Here is an 18686-nt window from a genome sequence, read left to right as displayed (position 1 = left end):
AATTGTAGTAATTGGTATGAATCCCTTTACACAGCACGTGCCACTCAATGCTTTTCTTACATTTGGGGAAATCTCAACCCTGGTTTCCTTTGCCTGTATCCTTGTCATTTCATCATCCTCACTGGTTCAAGCAATCTGGATTGACGGGGACATCAAAGCCACATCTTTAACCAACAGATTAGGCAGTTGGAGTTGCCATAGATACCCTAAAAAAATATAACGTTTTGCTCCATGAAGTAATCCAACAATGTGTACGCCGCCATCTTGTCTATTTAAAAAGTCTTCTCTCATTGAGACAGGCGGGTCGACCCCAAAGTGCCTCATGTCATGATGACAGACACCTGTCTCGATCAATGAGAGAAGACTTTGAATAGACAAGATGGCGGCGTACACATTGTTGGATTACTTCATGGACCATAAAAAGAATTGTCTAAATTCAAACAGACCCCCTGCAACTGGACAAGGACATTTTCTGAGACTCCTGTTTCCACAAATCGAGGACGAAGACAGTATTGCCAAGGTTGGTCGGAAACGTTCTGTGCTACACCAAACAGTACCTAACCGGTAACTCCCAGTATATTAGATACCAACATATTTTTTGGGTTAAATCACATTATCTGGTGTTACAATCTGTAGCTAGAATTGAGATATGTCTAGTTAAATGACAAGGTAGGACCTGGACATTGGGTTCTGTGCGGTTCTAACGTCGAAACCAGATCCAGGTATTGATGAGCCAGAACGCCACGGTGGCGGAGTAGAGGATCACCTCTCGCTTGGAGCGCTCCTTGTTCTCCTCCTCCAGTAGTTGGAGACGTCGGTTCAGCTTCACAATCTGAACGAGCAAGTGAATTAACGAATGTAGTGAATCAGTTAGTTAAAAGGATGATTCATCAGAACAGCTGATTCAGTCCATTCAGTGAATTAACGAATGTAGTGAATCAGTTAGTTAAAAGGATGATTCATCAGAACAGCTGATTCAGTCCATTCAGTGAATTAAAAATAAATTCAGTTTGGTGGATTGAAAACTCCTTATGGGGACCATTTTGTTATTTCGTCATGGAGGGAGTGTCAGTTCCACACCAATTCAGGACATCCCCAAAATGTCATTTCCTTAACTGACATGGAATTGACTCAAATTCTGTGTCAGCCAATTTATCAATTTATACATTACATATGTATAAAGCAGTCTAATGCCAGTGGTGGCACTTTAAATGGGGAGGATGGGCTCATAGTAATGGCTGGAACAGAAAGAATGGAATGTGTTTGTACCTTTCCATTCACTATTATGAGCCATCCTCCCCTCAGCAGCCTCCTCTGAAACCCAGTATGTGTTAGGGACAGTCATTCATTTGATCAATATATAACTTGGAAGGTATTCAATCATTTAAGAAATATAATTGGATAGGAGGGCAACACAAGGTACAATGCTTTGACTACCTGTCGCCGTAGTGACGAGGCGTCCACTAAGCCTGAATCGTCAGGGGTCATGTCCATGTCGAGGGTCAAGTGACCAGCCCTACAGAAAACAAAAAGCAGAACACAACTATAATACTTTGAAAATATGACAGAACATAAATGGATTTACCGTATATGAAAATGTTACATTTTAATCTTTACTGGCTGCAACACTGCAAAAGCCAACATCTCCATACTGAAGCAAAATGCGTTTCCCCAACTGATGGACTGCATTTTCCTTTTGGCTTGGTTAGTACATTGTAAATACTTGACTGAGAGCATTTTAATGGTCTTTCAACTTTGAAAAAACGGTCAAATCAGTTTTAGTGGTGCTAAACACGCCATCACCATTTCGAGGTCAGCCCAAAGGTGAGATGTCATGACTCGGTGAGTCAGCTTCATTATTGAGAGGGTAAGTACAGGCTTTGTGCCAATACAGCAGTATTCGAGCTAACAGAGGAGAACATGAGCTAACTATGCAGTCTAATGCCATTCCATTAGAACACACACACACACACACAGGTCAAGAGTCACCTTGATTCAGCGGAAAAAAGGACATAAGTCATCATGAGTTATGAACAAATATAAAAGGGGCTATTGTAAACAACTGGCTGTCTGATGTTATCCTAGAGAATGACTGAAGTCGCAAGATAAAATTGACCAAAGAGATGTAGCTACTCACTACAGCTTACTTAGAGATAATTCATATTTATCTCATCCTAGTTTAGAGTAAGCATGGGGCACACATTTCTCCGTCCTTCTCCTGAAGTGTGCGTACTTGCACACTTTCTCACATAGATTTAAAAATGGTGGAAACTCCCTCAGTCAGTGTTTACACCAGTCCTATGCTTTTAAATCCATGACCGGCAGTGTGCAAGTGCACACTTGTGGAGAATCAGGATGCAGCATTGTGAGTGTGTGTGGCTGAGGAGATCAAGGGGTCACCTGCGGTGGTTGTCGACCTCCAGGACCTCCAGGACCTGCTGGTAGCCCGGCGCGTGGTGCATTGGATGTAGGATAGGACCCCTCCAGCACTGTACTGTAGGTTCACCACGTCCTCAGGGGTACACAGTGGAGGACAGGCACGGAGAGAGGGGGCAACGGGAGACAGGGTTACACTGAGAGAGAGAGAGAGAGAGAGAGAGAGAGAGAGAGAGAGAGAGAGAGAGAGAGAGAGAGAGAGAGAGAGAGAGAGAGAGAGAGAGAGAGAGAGAGAGAGAGAGAGAGAGAGAGAGAGAGAGAGAGAGAGAGAGAGAGAGAGAGAGAGAGAGAGAGAGAGAGAGAGAGAGAGAGAGAGAGAGAGAGAGAGAGAGAGAGAGAGAGAGAGAGAGAGAGAGAGAGAGAGAGAGAGAGAGAGAGAGAGAGAGAGAGAATTGAAAGAATGTAGAGAAATGGACAAACAGAGGGGTTAGCACAGAGGAAGAGGCAAAGACACAGCAAGGAATTGAGAAAGAGATGCAGCGAGAAAGGCATTTCATAGTCTCTCGTGACTAATCTGGGCAACCCAGACCAAATCTGGCCTCCGGCCAACTACTCGATTTGGTTCTAGGGGAGAAGTTTTACTAGTGTGAGTGATGGAACCAGAGTGGATCCTCTTTGGTAGCACCCCAGTCTCGTGCAAGTCTATGGGCCAAATATCCTCTCCCCTTCCAAAATTCAAAAGATGCTAGGTGCACCCCCGCAAAATTATGATTAGTCCAAAACCAGCACACCGGAATAATTGTTTCACATTCTCCATCAAATCCCACAGTCTAAGGAAAGACGTAACATTTGAATGTTTAGTCCTCATGAGATTCTTCCTGTGACAGATGACATTTAAATGTTAAAGGGATACTTGGGGATGTTGGCAATGAAGACCGAGAGTCAGATGAACTCATGGATACCATTTTTATTTACATTTTAGTCATTTAGCAGACACTCTTATCCAGAGCGACTTACTGGAGCAATTAGGGTTAAGTGCCTTGCTCAAGGGCACATCGGCCAGATTTTTCACCTAGTCGACACAGGGATTCGAACCAGCGACCTTTTCAGCGGTTATTTTTACAAATCATAATCTCGCCGAAGTGGTGCTAAAAGCGGGGACAGGGATTCTAACCCTGAAAATACTCTTAATAAACACTGCTTACCTGCAAAATAGTCGCATTGAAAACATTGTCATATACCTCCATGTTGTTAGCATGCAGCATATACAAATACTATAAAAACAGGGGTACTTTCCAGAAAGGAAGGGGCTGGGGCTTTGACAGTGGGGGTGCGTGGACTTGTCTACTTCAGATTTGAAAGCCTTTTTTGCCCCCAGAACCAAATCAAGTAGCTGGCAAGCGCACACACAAGATTTGGTTCTGGGTGCTGAAATTAGGCATTTCATAAACTACGAGAAAGAAAGCGATGACTCTTCCAACACTTCCCTCACACCTGGGCTGGTGCTTACCTTACGTCAGTTCTGTTGGCCGGGCCTCTCTGGCGGATGCTGGTGGTATCGCTCACAGTGCGCTCCCGCCGCGACTGAGAGTGGACCTGTGTGTGGGGCACATCAGGGATGTATGATGTATTATTTATTATTATGATGGGATCGCTATATTTTCATTTTAGCCTAAGATTCTAAAGTGATCAGCCTATTTCTGCCTAATTAGAAACGTAGTAATGGATAACTAGGAAGTGATCTGTTACTACGGGGGATCCTTAGAGTAAGATGCCCAAACCTACAGTATGGGTTGGTCTACTTACCCGCTGCTTAGTGTTAGCATCGTAGAAACAAAAACAATGAGTAACCGGACCCCGGTTAGAACGCTCCAAATAGCAAAGCCGAAAGCAGTATTTTTTTTGCTGAACATTTCTCATTTCCCGAGAACCACCTATGGCTCTGTGTAGTTCTAATGACATCACACCGTTGACTCAGACTCACCCCCTGAGTGGCGTGGGCCAGTGGTGTGGGAGCCTGGTCCGTCTCCAGGGAGTCCAGGGAATGTTCGTTGAGGGTGAGGATGCGTGGCGGTGCCTTCATGTCCAGTAAATCCACAGGAGGAGTGGACTGGATCAGGTCTAGGTCTCTGGGCCGGGAGTAACGGGAGTCCCCATCGTCCCCTGGAGACGGTGGAAGGAGAACAGGGTCATGTTCATTAGTCAACAAACGGAAGAAAACGGATTGAAACAGGAGGACTAGCTGGACTTGTCAGCACAATGACTCAACTGGCATTTGGACTACCCAACTGACCACCAGATGGCTCTGTCCAGGTTTCCCCACACACAACCAGATGTCTCTCTCCAGGTTTCCCAACAAAACCACCTTGACAACCAGATGGCTCTCTCCAGGTTTCCTCACAGACAACCAGATAGCTCTCTCCAGGTTTCCCCACAAAACCACCTTGACAACCAGATGGCTCTCTCCAGGTTTCCTCACAGACAACCAGATAGCTCTCTCCAGGTTTCCCCACAAAATCACCCTGACAACCAGATGGCTCTCTCCAGGTTTCCCCACAGACAACCAGATGGCTCTCTCCAGGTTTCCCCACAAAATCACCCTGACAACCAGATGGCTCTCTCCAGGTTTCCCCACAGACAACCAGAAGGCTCTCTCCAGGTTTCACAACAAAACCACCCTGCTGATAAACACTTCCATTGAGAGTGCACACACTGCTCACCTGCTATCACAATCCTCTCTGGTACATGCATCATGTGGGGGGCCAGGGGTTCCCAAACCCTTTCCTGCATTGGGGAACATCCTGCCCCCCCCCCCCCCCCCCCGCACCACATCTATTTCTATGCGCACAAGCACTATTCATGACACAAACTGTTCACACCCCTCTTGTTGGTGGAGAGAATTTTACAGGTTTAAGCTTATTTCCTGCAATTCTACACATGGGGTGCAGAGAATTTTTGCGATTTTAAACCTAATCTTCTTGCAATTCTATACATTTTGGCATGTCTAATGTGCATTCATGTGATAGGAGTGACTCAAACATTACAACACAATCTATGGGCAACAAAAAAAAACGAGAAAAAAACATTAGCTGACATGGGCTAGTTGATCTGGACATTTCTGACAAGTTATAAATATCTCTCTAAGGTCTGCAATGACTGACATGACAGGAGGAACTGATGATGCTCTACCCAATTTAGAAATTGCACCTTGTGCATTCTACTATTACAACTTTCAAGAGTAAGTTGAAAGCCGGACTGAGTTCCTTTTTAAGTAAAAATAAATAAATAAATACTGTATATAAATCAAAATATTACTTTCTTGGGGGGGTACCTCTCCAGGTTTCCCTACAAAATCACCCTGACAACCAGATGGCTCTCTCCAGGTTTCCCCACAGACAACCAGATGGCTCTCTCCAGGTTTCCCCACAAAAACCATCCTGACAACCAGAAGGCTCTCTCCAGGTTTCCCCACAGACAACCAGATGGCTCTCTCCAGGTTTCCCCACAAAACCATCCTGACAACCAGATGGCTCTCTCCAGGTTTCCCCACAAAACCATCCTGACAACCAGAAGGCTCTCTCCAGGTTTCACAACAAAACCACCCTGCTGATAAACACTTCCATTGAGAGTGCACACACTGCTCACCTGCTATCACAATCCTCTCTGGTACATGCATCATGTGTGGGGCCAGGGGCTGAGACCGCAGCCCATGTTGGTTTTCGGGGGCCACTTTCAGTGTGTTGGGGATGCGCATGCGCTGGCTGATGCCCTCGGTGTACTCCAGCTCATAGTGGATCCGATTCATCTCTGCCTCCTCCGAAGAGGAGGAGGAGGAGGGGAAGGTCGCCCCGCTCATCCAGCCTTGTAATAACAACAACAATAAGCCTAAATAATCAAACATTTCAAATCGACCATTAGTCAACGTTAGGTCAATGGATTTTAAGGGCTTGCCCTGAAAAGGAATGCAATTTGCCATTATATGCAATTTAACAAACTGTGTTGATAACAGGGCATTTGATATAACATAATGATTTCATGGTTTTATTGCATTCTACACATTGACATTCTTGTGCATTCCTTGAAGTTAATACCAACTCATAATCAAATCATGATGACTGCATTTATAAGTTAAATTATAATGTAGGCTACCATTTGATTTGGGCTAACTAACAGTGTTTTTTGTACTTATGGTTATTAATAGCCCGATACCTCTGCTTAATCCAAATATTTCTACTGAACAAAAATATAAACACAACATGTAAAGGGTTGGTCCCATGTTTCATGAGCTGAAATAAAAGATCCCAGACATTTTCCGTACGCACAAAAAGCTTATTTCGCTCTTGATTTTGTGCACAAATGTGTTTACATCCCTGTTAGTGAGCATTTCTCCTTTGACAAGATAATCCATCCACCTGACAGGTGTAGCATATCAAGAAGATAATTAAACAGCACGATCACTACACAGGTGCACCTTGTGCTGGGGACAATAAAAAGGCCACTCTAAAATGTGCAGTTTTGTCACACAACACAATTCCACAGATGTCTCAAGTTGCATTTGGCATGCTGACTGCAGGAATGTCCACCAGAGCTGTTGCCAGAGAATGTAATGTTAATTTCTCTACCATAAGCTGCCTCCAATGTTGTTTTAAGAAAATTTCGCAGTACATCCAACCGGCCTCACAACCGCAGACCACGTGTAAGCACGCCAGCCCAGGACCTCCACATCCGGCTTCTTCACCTGCGGTATGGTCTGAGACCAGTCACCCGGACAGCTGATGAAACTGTCAGTTTCTGCACAAACTGTCAGAAACCGTCTCAGGGAAGCTCATTTGCATGCTCCTCAACAGGGTCTTGACCTGACTGCAGTTCAGTAATTCAGTTCGTAACTGACTTCAGTGGGCAAATGTTCACCTTCGATGGCCACTGGCACGCTGGAGAAGTGTGCTCTTCATGGATGAATCCCAGTTTCAACTGTACCAGGCAGACTGCGTGTATGGCGTCATGTGGGAGAGCGGTATGCTGATATCAACGTTGTGAACAGAGTGCCCCATGGTGGCGGTGGGGTTATGGTATGGGCAGGCATAAGCTACGGACAACTAACACAATTGCATTTTATCGATGGCAATTTGAATGCACAGAGATACCGTGACGAGATCCTGAGGTCCATTGTCGTGCCATTCATCCGCCGCCATCACCTCATGTTTCAGCATGATAATGCACAGCCCCATGTCGCAAGGATCTGTACACAATCCCTGGAAGCTGAAAATGTCCCAGTACTTCCATGGCCTGCATACTCACCATACATGTCACCCATTGAGCATGTTTGGGATGCTCTGGATTTACGTGTATGACCGCGTGTTCCAGTTCCCACCAATATCCAGCAACTTCGCACAGCCATTGAAGAGTGGGACAACATTCCACAATCAACAGCGTGATCAACTCTATGTGAAGGAGCTGTGTCGCGTTGCATGAGGCAAATGGTGGTCACACCAGATACTGACTGGTTTTCTGATCCACAGCCCTACCTTTTTTTTAAAGGTATCTGTGACCCACAGATGCATATCTGTATTCCCAGTCATGTGAAATCCATAGATTAGGGCCTAATTAATTTCTTTCAATTGACTGATTTCCTTATATGAACTGTAACTCAGTAAAATCTTTGAAACTGTTGCATGTTGTGTTTATATTTTTGATCAGTGTGGCTACGGAATTGTAAAGCAATATGTGATGGCTCCATATCTGATGTTATGGCTTAGCTAATGGAAAACTCTGCCATATTTTTCAACTAATCTGGTCTTGGCGATACTTTCTTCGTTCTCGATTTGGAAGAAAAGTATCTTATAAATGTCCAGTTGCAGGTGGTTTTTACAAAAACCAGAGAAAATTCAACAAGATATTAAATCCATGTTTTGTACCGCATGAGGAGGTTCCTCGCCATCTTAGCTGCCTGCACATCTAGCATTACCCAGCATCTTTGCAGGAACTCGGTTCTATATCGTGGAGCTCCGCCCCATAGGGGAGCTCTGCTCCTAGTGGTTTACCCTCTGCCCTAAGGCAGCAACAGCCTGAAGCAAAATTATGCACACACCTGCAGCCAATGGGAGCACAGGTGTCCCTATAAGAGGGGACGCTTCCCCTCAATCAGCCTCCCATTATCTTCAGCGACTGGACGACTAGACTGAAGAAGCCAAGAAGAGAAGAAGACTCAGGAAGAAATCGCTGGCTCATCGACGTCTTCTAAAATGAGCACGCCAGGAGATTTTCCACCCCCAAAAGCCCTTTTCAGGGCTCAGTGCCGATGCTCCTGAATGGCATCTGCCGACCCCCACGACCTTTTTTTCGTGTGTTTGGGGCCGCGTTTGGGGCCGCCTCCTGCGCCCTCCTTCCTATGAAGGTGAGGAAGCAGCGTTGGGCGTTCTTTAGGGAGGATATCCCCCTAGAGGATGTACTGTCTCTTCTCGCCTCTGCTTCAGAGGCGTCGACGGACAGTGCTGACTCAGGGGAGGACAAGGAGAGAGACGCAGAGATGGATGTTCCAATGGAACAATCCGACCCTCTGGCGCCAACCTTCAAGACCCCCTTCCCTATGGGGAGGGCGAGATCTGAAGGCTCCTTGTGCGATGACGACACGGGCTCTGTTACGTCAGCAGCCCTGTCCTTCACAGCGGCCTCTCTGCGTGCGGACTTTCCCGAACTCATTGAGAGAGCCGCCAATCGACTCGAGATAGCGCTGCCCCCTGCTCCCCCCCCTGTGGAGGTCGACATGATGGAGGGCGGCCCCTACTCTAGACCGAGGAAGGCAGCTGAGCCGATGGCTCCTGCTATGCCTTCCCTCTGAAAATATGTAGAGGGCTCGTGGGATACACCCCTGGCGGCGCGTTCGCCGGCCAAAGTGTACACCCCATTCACGAGAGTGGCTGGACGTGAGTGGGCTGCTAAGGGAATCCCTAGGCTCGAGAGCGCCATGGCGGCGTATCTAGTGCCGGGTTCGAGTCCCTGGGCGGCCTCCAAGAAAGCCACCTTGCCAGCACAAAAGGACAGACTCACAGCACAGCTGGCTGAGAAGTCCTTTACGCTGGGAGCCCAGGCTGTGTCAGCGGCTAACAACATTGCCCTCCTCGCGGCCTCCCTATCCCGTCTAACAACGGGTAGGTCTGAGTTGACCAGCGAGGAGATTGAAGAGGCGTCCAGGATTTCTGGCGCTATTCTTCATTTGACACAGGCGTCAGCGATATGCGCAGGCCGGTCCATGGCCACCTCGGTGGTCATGGAACGTCACCTCTGGCTGTCAATGACAGCCATGAAGGAGACGGACAGAGCCTCGCTGCTAAACGCTCCCGTCTCTAGCGAGGGCCTCTTTGGGGTCGCCGTTAAGGAGGCGACGGAACGTTTTGGTAAGCTTGACGAAGAGAGAAAGCACCTGGCTAAACACCTGCCATTGGCAGGCAAGTTTAGCAGGGCCTCAACTAACCCGTCAACCTCTAACGCCCCCAGTAGAACTACAGGGAGGCGACGGGCCAGGCGACAGGCGCCTACCACCGACAGCAGCCCGCCCTCCAGCGACGACGGTGGTGGCGACGATTCCGCCGGCGAGAGAGGTCGTCACAAAACCGTCCTGGCAACACCAGAAGGTCAGCCAGAAACGACGGCGTCAATGACGGGACGAGGGGGAGAGGACGGATGACGGCTAGGCGCAACAGAGCCCACTGTTCCCCCCCCACCCTACTGTTCAGGGCATGGAGGGACATGTTTATTGTTGTTATGTGAATAAAGAGCTGGCTCTCACTGACATTGTCACAAAAGAGCCTTTCTTCCATGACACATTGCAGAGTACTTCACGTCCTATGAATTTCTCTCACCATCCTGAGTGTAGCTCAACCCACCGAGGGTGCGTAGTTGAACACACTCAGGAGAGGAAAGAGAAAAAGGTAGCAAGGCGTAGCCTTAGCTCACCTAATAAAGATATTTTACTACAGACTCCTAGGAGCTCTGTAGTAAAGGTCTCACATAGCAGGCAGCTGTCTCAGTCTAAATATGACATGAAGACGCAGCCGCTAGCTGGGAATGACGCCTGGCTTCAGGCTAACGCCTCAGCCAGCGCAGTTCAGACCCGTGCGACGTTCACGGAGGGCCGGAATACTAGAGTTACAGGTGTAACCAATGTATGGGCGCCCCCGGTTAATTCAGAACGTAACAATGCCCACTACTCTGAGTGCAGCTCACCACACCTAGAGTGTGCTGTTGAGCAGCCTCATGAGACCAGTAAAAAAGAGGTATTGTGGCGCCACCTTGTGGTACCAGTTAGAGACCACACTTTCCAGACTCTTGAGTACTGCAGTGGACGGATCTCATGACAAGCAGCAGTCTTAGTCAGACAATGACATGATGACGCAATTGCTATCCGGGGAGGGCGCTCTGTCTCAGGTTAATACCTCAGTCAGTGCAGCTCAAAACCGTGCTGCGTTCACGGAGGGCCGGAATACTAGAGTTACAGACGTAACTGACGTATCAAGGCCTCCGATTCTCTCAGAACGAGCTGATGTTTCCTCTCCCTTTCGAGGGGGGCCCGCCTTGGGCTATTCCACCAACCCAGTGCTGGGGAATAGCGGCGGCGAGGGCCATAGAGGAATACAGGTCCTTCCTACTGGATGCACCACAGCTTCGTGCGCGCCCGCTTTCTCTGCATTGCGGGCAGTGGCAACGAAGCTGTACCCTCTCACGCTGGCTAGAACAGACGTTGCAGAAGGGTTATGCCCTCCAATTCCATCGAACCCCACCCCCGTTCAGGGGAGTGGTGGAGACGGTGATGAAAACGCCGGACAAAGTGACCGCTCTGATGTCAGAGATTACGGAACTTTTGGCGAAGGAGGCGGTCACAGTAGTTCCCCGGGAGCAAAGGAACAAAGGGCTATATTCGCCTTATTTCCTAGTGCCCAAAAAGACGGGGGGAGTGAGGCCGATTTTGGATTTACGCACTCTCAACGAGAGCATAACCAAACGACCCTTCCGAATGCTGACGACAAAACGTCTACTGGAATGTGTCCAGAAAGGAGACTTTTGTACAAGCATAGACCTAAAGGACGCGTACTTCCATGTGCCGATACAATCGCGTCACAGGAAGTTTCTGCGGTTCGCCTTTCAAGGGGTGGTGTACGAGTTCACGAGGATGCCATTCGGGTACGCCCTGGCACCTCGAACGTTTTCCAAATGTGTGGAGGCGGCATTGGAGCCGTTGCGTCGTCAAGGGATAAGGTTATTAGCCTACCTAGACGACCTGCTGGTTCTCGCCCCGTCAGCAGAGCTGGCGTTCACTCACACAGCACAGACAGTGATTCATCTCACGCGTCTGGGGTTCGCTGTGAATTGGAAAAAGAGCGCACCCTGGCCCAGTCATCAGATTGTCTACCTGGGGCTACAGCTAGACACTGTAATGATGAGGGCTCGACTTTCGGACCCTCGAAGGGTAGCATTGTTGCTAGCCCTGAGGAAGTGTCGTCCGAATCACACAGTGACGGCGCTGTCGATCATGTCACTTTAGGGTCTCATGTCGTCAGCCCACTCTGTGGTCCCGCTGGGACTTCTGCACATGCGCAGAATACAGCGATGGTTCGCCCAACTAAGACTAGACCCAGTGCGTCAACGTCATCGGTTGGTGGTGGTTCCTCTCTCGCTAAGAGCAGACCTGGACTATTGGAGGAATCCGAGCGTTCTCAAGCACGGAGTCCCGATGGGCAAGGTGTCATCCTACATTCCAGTATTTACAGATGCTTCTCTGACTGGATGGGGAGGGACATGTCAGACTCAAGCGATAGGAGGTATATGGCCTCAATCAGGTCGTCACATAAACCTCTTGGAGTTGGAAACGGTTCGACTGGTTCTGACCCACTTCGCGCCTACCCTTCGGGGTCGCGATGTGCTGGTCTGGTCAGACAACCGGACCACAGTAGCTCACATAAATCGCCAGGGAGGGGTCAGGTCACCTGCCCTCCACCAGGCGGCAGAGGAATTGTGGATGTGGGCTCACAAGCACCTTCGCTCGTTGAGAGCAGCACACATTCCGGGCTACTTGAACGTACGAGCAGACCTCATGTCAAGAGGGGGTCCTCGAGACGACGAGTGGTGTCTGCATCCGGACAATGTTCTCCGAATTTGGGAGCAGTTCGGGAGAGCCGAGGTGGATCTGTTCGCGTCACGCGTGAACGCGCAATGTCCCCTATGATTCTCTCTGAGGGAACAGGACGAGCCACCACTGGGAAGAGACGCATTCGCGCACTACCCGTGGCCGAAAGTTCTCCTGTATGCATTCCCTCCGCTGTCTTGCATTCTCCCACTGCTAGCCAGGGTGAGGTCAGAGAGGCTGTCAGTGATACTGATAGCGCCCGATCGCCCGGGGGCTCCGTGGTTTGCGGAGATGAGTCAGATGTTGATTGCGCCACCTTGGCCAATTCCACATCGACGGGACGCGTTGACCCAGGCGGGAGGCTCGATAGGGCAGTGGCCCATAATCGGCCAACCACTGAAGGCTTGGTTCCTGAATGGGACAGGTTGAGGCGCCGTGGGTTATCTGATGCAGTGATCAGAACCATACAAGGTGCACGAGCCGGTTCCACTTCTAGGATGTATACCAGCAGATGGAACGTTTTTTCACGATGGTGTGACACACAAGGTGTGGACCCCATGAACTGTCAGGTTGAGAGTGTGCTCTCTTTTCTGCAGTTTATGTTTGATAAGCAGAAATCGCCCTCCACCATTCGGGTGTTTGCAGCTGCAATTTCAGCTGGTCATGAGGGGTTTGGCGGAACGAATGTGTTCAGCCACCCTTTAGTGAAACGTTTCTTATTGGGAACGCGGCGGCTTAGGCCAATGCCCCAGTGGGATTTGGCCTTGGTACTCGAAGCGCTATGTAAGTCGCCGTTCGAGCCATTGAATCAAATACCCCTCAAGATGCTGTCTATCAAGACGGCACTGTTGATCGCCTTGACTACCGCTAAGCGTGTCAGTGATTTGTGTGCCCTGTCGACGAGACCCGACTGCCTTGCCATTAATGGCGATCTGAGCAGAGCGGTGTTACGTCCTAACCCGGCGTTTGTGCCGAAGGTTATTAGCAGTGCATATAGATCACAGACCGTGGAGTTGTGGGCTTTTTCTCTCCCTCCTCATGGGGAGAGGAGTGAGGAAAAGCTTCATTGTCTGTGCCCAGTGCGCGCTTTGGCGTGTTACGTTGAGCGCACAGCAGCGATTAGGTCATCGCCTCAGCTGTTTGTGTGTCACGGTGCGGCTGCATTAGGTAGACCACTTTCAAAACAGCGATTGTCTCATTGGCTTTGTGAAGGTATTGAGACAGCTTACGAGGCAGCGGGGCGACAACTGCCTCAGGGTATCAGAGCGCACTCCACTCGTGGAGTAGCAGCTTCTACTGCCCTCTTCAGAGGAACAGAGGTAGAGGATATTTGTAGAGCAGCATCATGGTCGACACCGTCTCCATTTATCCGTTTCTATCTATTAGATATGTCTTCTAACTCTTTGGCTCGATCTGTACTCAGCGTGGCTGAAGGGAGATCTTGAGCAAGAAAGAGAGGGAAAAAGCAGGACTGTGGACATGGGTGTCCATCAGGTCCGCTTTGGTTAGGAAGACATTCTGTTTCTATCTATTAGATATGCCTTCTAACTCTTTGGCTCGATCTGTACTCAGCGTGGCTGAAAGGAGATCTTGAGCAAGAAAGAGAGGAAAAAAGCAGGACTGTGGACATTGGTGTTCATCAGGTCCGCTTTGGTTAGGAAGACATATTCTGGACAGATATGTTTTCTAACTCTTTGGCTCGGTCTGTACTCAGCAAAGCTGAAAGGAGATTTTGAGCCAGGAAGAGAGGATAAAGCAGGACTATGGGCAGGTTCCCATCAGGTCCGCTTTGGTTAGGAAAACATGTTTTTTGATAGATAGAAAGCCTATCTCTCTGGCTCGATTGTACTCAGCATAGCTGAGGGGGAATCTTGAGCTAGAAGAGAGAAAAGGAGGACGATGGACACAGGTTTCTATCAGGTCCGCTTTGGATGGAAAGCATATCTTGTGGCATGTCTCTTGACTGACAGGGACAGTATAGTAGAGACATGTATTGAATTGACAGAATGTGAGGTCATCTATCTGATGGTTCAGTTTAGTATGACTTATATTTTGTTCCTGCCTACTAATCTCTGGGATTCCATTGAGTGAGTGAGGTGGTCTACTGTGTACATAATGTAGAGTGACACTTGGTGTCATTCCATTAGTGGTCGGTAGTGTTTTCACAGGATATTGAGGCACATCTATCTGCTAGTACAGATTAGTGTAGCTTCTATTCTGGTGATCTGCCCACTAGTCATTGGCATTGCCATTGAACTAGGTGGGGCGGGTCTTTAACCGATGACGCGGTATATTGTGACGCCCAGAGTTTTTTTTTAGTTGCAGTACTGCGGGAATTGGTTGCGGCCATTGCTAGGCTTGACCTTTTCATTTTTTAATGGGAAGTGTTAGGCTCGGCAGGGAGTACATTTTGGAGCGCTACGCTCCGCCTTAAACCACTAGGAGCAGAGCTCCCCTATGGGGCGGAGCTCCACTATATAGAACGATTAGTTACCGGAGTGTAACTCCAGTTCTATGAGTGGAGCGGAGCCCCATAGGACTTAAGGCCCTGCCGACCCTCTCTAGTCTCGCTGAAGATAATATCTCGGGAGGCTGATTGAGGGGAAGCGTCCCCTCTTATAGGGACACCTGTGCTCCCATTGGCTGCAGGTGTGTGCATAATTTTGCTTCAGGCTGTTGCTGCCTTAGGGCACAGGGTAAACCACTAGGAGCAGAGTTCCCCTATGGGGCTCCGCTCCACTCATAGAACTGGAGTTACACTCCGGTAACTAATCGTTTTTTTCTGTGACACCGCCGCGACCACATGTATAGGTAGATGTTAGCCATCACGCAGTGCGACCAAAACAAAGATATGCACCAGGGGCGGTGTGTTCAATAGGGCGATATGGGCGACGCACTGCCAAACGGGAAAAGGAAGGGATTTTTTTTCTAATCAATTATATCACGGCAACAGTAGTTATCAGTGTTGTAATCTAGACGTCTGATCTGCCACAGTGCCACTAAATGTCCAATCAGGCTAAAGTCGTGCTTCAAATGGCCCCCCCCTCTTTTGGGGCGATTTCAGTCAGGTTGAAAATCGCCCAGAAGTCTGTCATAGACTCCTATGTAAAATCTATTTTTTTCAAATATCAGAGCTTTCAATACAATCTCTATGGGTTTCTGAGGGCTTGCACTTACGCGCTTTCGTCATACGTAACGTAACCATGAACGTAACTAAGAAAAGAGCGGGTAGCCTCATCAATCAATTCACTACTACTATCAAAATGGCTAGGCTTCAGTGCAACTCGATTGTGTCTTTGAAAGAAGTTCCTTTTTGTCGGCGAACAAATGAAGATAAATTGGCAACAAAACAATTAGGACCTCCCAGACCAAATTTAATAATTCAACAGGTTTCTACTAAAGGGGGGAAGTCCTACACCCGAGGATTTTCCAAAAATTGGTACGAACGAAAAACCTGGCTAGCAGGCTACGATGTAGCTAATGCAGTCTTCTGCTACCCCCTGCTTACTCTTTCACCCTGAAGGCGGCACGGCAGACAGCACCGCTTGGACAGCGACTGGTGTGTAACGGACATGCACCATCTTTCAGGAAAGATTAAGAAACATGAGCTGTCAAAGACCCACATGGATAGCTGTTTGAGATTGTCTGCTTTGGGGAGAGTGAACATTCCCACTCAACTGGATGAGGGATACAGGCTAGCTGTCCGCCGCCACAACGATGAGGTTAGTGTTGATAATCACAAGTTTACTGGAGAACTGAAACTGACAAGGCTGACAAGATAGGACCCTTTTGTCCATTGTTATTGGATAGGAACAGAACTTATAACCAGCTCCTGACCTAAATAGATCTTAGCACAACATTTTACTCAACATATCATATTCCATATTCACTATAACAAATATATTTACTACGACATTAGCAAGAACCGCCACATCCTCAGCCGGCTAATCCAGTGTGTGAAGTTTTGCGGAGTGTTTGAGTTAGCTTTGCGAGGCAAAGATGAAACTGAGGGCTCCACCAACCCTGGTAAGCCAACACTTTTGAGATCAGTCAATAAATGCTTCTGGTATTGACTTATATGCTGCCCCTGTCTTCATGTTGTTGCTGGACATATCTTTTTTAAAATGTGTGTAGGTCACCTAAATCATCAGAAAAATTGCCCCCCCTGAGAATTTTTTCAGGAGCCGCCACTGATATGCACACATGCCATTTCTCACTCACTACACTGTAGCTAGGTTTTATTGCATTCTACACATTATTTACATTATTGTGTGCATTACTGAGGTTTTTGATAAACTCCTAATCATATCATAATGACCTTATTTATAAGCAAAATGATTACGTAGGCCAGATACCTCTGCTTAATCCAAAACAACCCAAACAAACATGGACTGAAATTAGCTCGCACTAATTGTATTCACGTGCTATTCGGGATCCCCCCCCCATCGAAGTTGATATTGCAAATGTTTAGATACGGATTTAGATAAGGGTTTAGATAAGGATTCATGTTATACGGATTTAGATAAGGGTTTAGATAAGGATTCATGTTAAGGTTTAGGATATGGACGTCCCGAGGATCCCAAGTAGCAATGACCTTGGCTCAACTGCGTGGGTCAGAGTGAATTTCTTGACAGTGAGCAATAACGGAGCCCCGTGTGGCTGTGATAGTTGACACTCGTATCAAGCAATGATAACTAGTGTGAAGATATTGCAAATACTAACTAGTTAACGTTAGCTACCTATGTATCCTTAGGCAACGTTTTCAGTTTTTTCCCCATCAGGTTAGCTAGCTATTTGAAAGGCTAGCTAGGTATATTGTTTCGACGCTTTGCAACCGAAAGCCGAAAGGGCAGTCAGTCGTTGGCGGACTGGATAATGTAGATTGATTGTAGAGTTGTAGTAACACAAACCAGACTGAATGTTTTTGCTAATAAACACGTGCATGCCAAATCATTATTGTTGCAAGTAACTATAGCCAGCTAACTGGCTTGACGTTAGCTAGATAGCTACAGACATTTTCTCACGACGGTGAAGGCTAAATATTCAGACACTTACCCTTATGTTGTATTGCTTCGTCGAACTGCAGATTTCATACGCTAAATTATAACATTTAATTAAAGTGTGTTAATGTTATCCGTGTGCTGCTCATCAACCAACCGCGTGGACCTGTAGTAGTCGACAAGACAGGGTAGGGGACTGTACCAGCTAGCTAGGAAATGTTAAAACAGCGGTAGTAATGGCAAACTAATCATTGTCAACGGTATCGTAGCTTGCTAGCTTGAAGGACATTTCGAGCTAGCACATTGCTAACGTTAGACATATTACTTGACATGTTCCACTAACTGGTGTGAATTTGCATTAGTTAACATAGTAGCCTAGTTACTAACACAACACGTCTTTCATCTCAAGGATAAAGTCACATATGACATATCATATGCACTGTGTACAAAACATTACGAACACCTGCTCTTTCCATGACAGACTGACCAGGTGAAAGCTAGCTATGATCCGCTTATTGATGTCACTTGTTAAATCCACGTCAGTCGGTGTAGATGAAATGGAGCATACAGTTTAAAGAAGGAATTTGAAGAGTTGAGACATGGATTGTGAATGTGTGCTATTCAGAGCGTGAATGGAAAAGACAATATTTATCAGCCTTTGAACGGGGTATTGTAGTAGGTGCCAGGAGCACCTCGACCCCCCCCCCCCCCCCCAACAAAAACAAAAAAAAACTTTACCAGCACTTGACCCCCCCTCCTAGCTCTGACTCTACTTTATTGAGGAAAAATGTACTTTCTATGCCTGTGATATGTGGTTGCAACTTAGTATTAGGAAGGTGTCTTTAATGTTTTGTACACTCAGTGTATAACATATGTTGCATATAATAAACTGAAAATAAGAAAGAGTAAAACAATAATAGGACTATTAGTACAATTATCTAAGGAGCGATTTAAAAGAAAAACACAATGAAGCAAGATTACCTCCAAATCTCAATAGTTTGGGAAATGTATGTAAAACTAAAATGTTTATATGGGACATCCTAGCCACTTCCTTTGATTGTTGGTTTATCAAGTTTTTCCCGCAGATTAAAACTATTCCCCAACCATTGCCTGAGAATCCTGTCTACAGTGGGGAAAAAAAGTTTTTAGTCAGCCACCAATTGTGCAAGTTCTCCCACTTAAAAAGATGA

General features: G+C 47.3%; 1 pseudogene across 1 annotated transcript; it reads right to left on the bottom strand.

The window, feature by feature from the left end:
* Positions 1–427: 427 nt before the first annotated feature.
* LOC311146824 (mitochondrial fission factor homolog A-like) lies at positions 428–17720 on the bottom strand (annotated as a pseudogene). The gene is made up of 7 exons (XR_014615620.1): positions 17552–17720; positions 6022–6237; positions 4361–4539; positions 3887–3972; positions 2401–2573; positions 1438–1516; positions 428–832 (listed from the first exon to the last, which is right to left on the bottom strand). The product of XR_014615620.1 is annotated as a mitochondrial fission factor homolog A-like (transcript).
* Between the last annotated feature and the right edge of the window lie 966 nt (positions 17721–18686).

The sequence above is a fragment of the Coregonus lavaretus genome, assembly GCF_964263955.1.
Source record: "Coregonus lavaretus genome assembly, chromosome: 19".
In the NCBI taxonomy this organism is placed as follows: Eukaryota; Metazoa; Chordata; class Actinopteri; order Salmoniformes; family Salmonidae; genus Coregonus; species Coregonus lavaretus.
The sequence above is the reverse complement of the archived record's forward strand: the minus strand, read 5'-3'. Positions and strand labels throughout refer to the sequence as shown.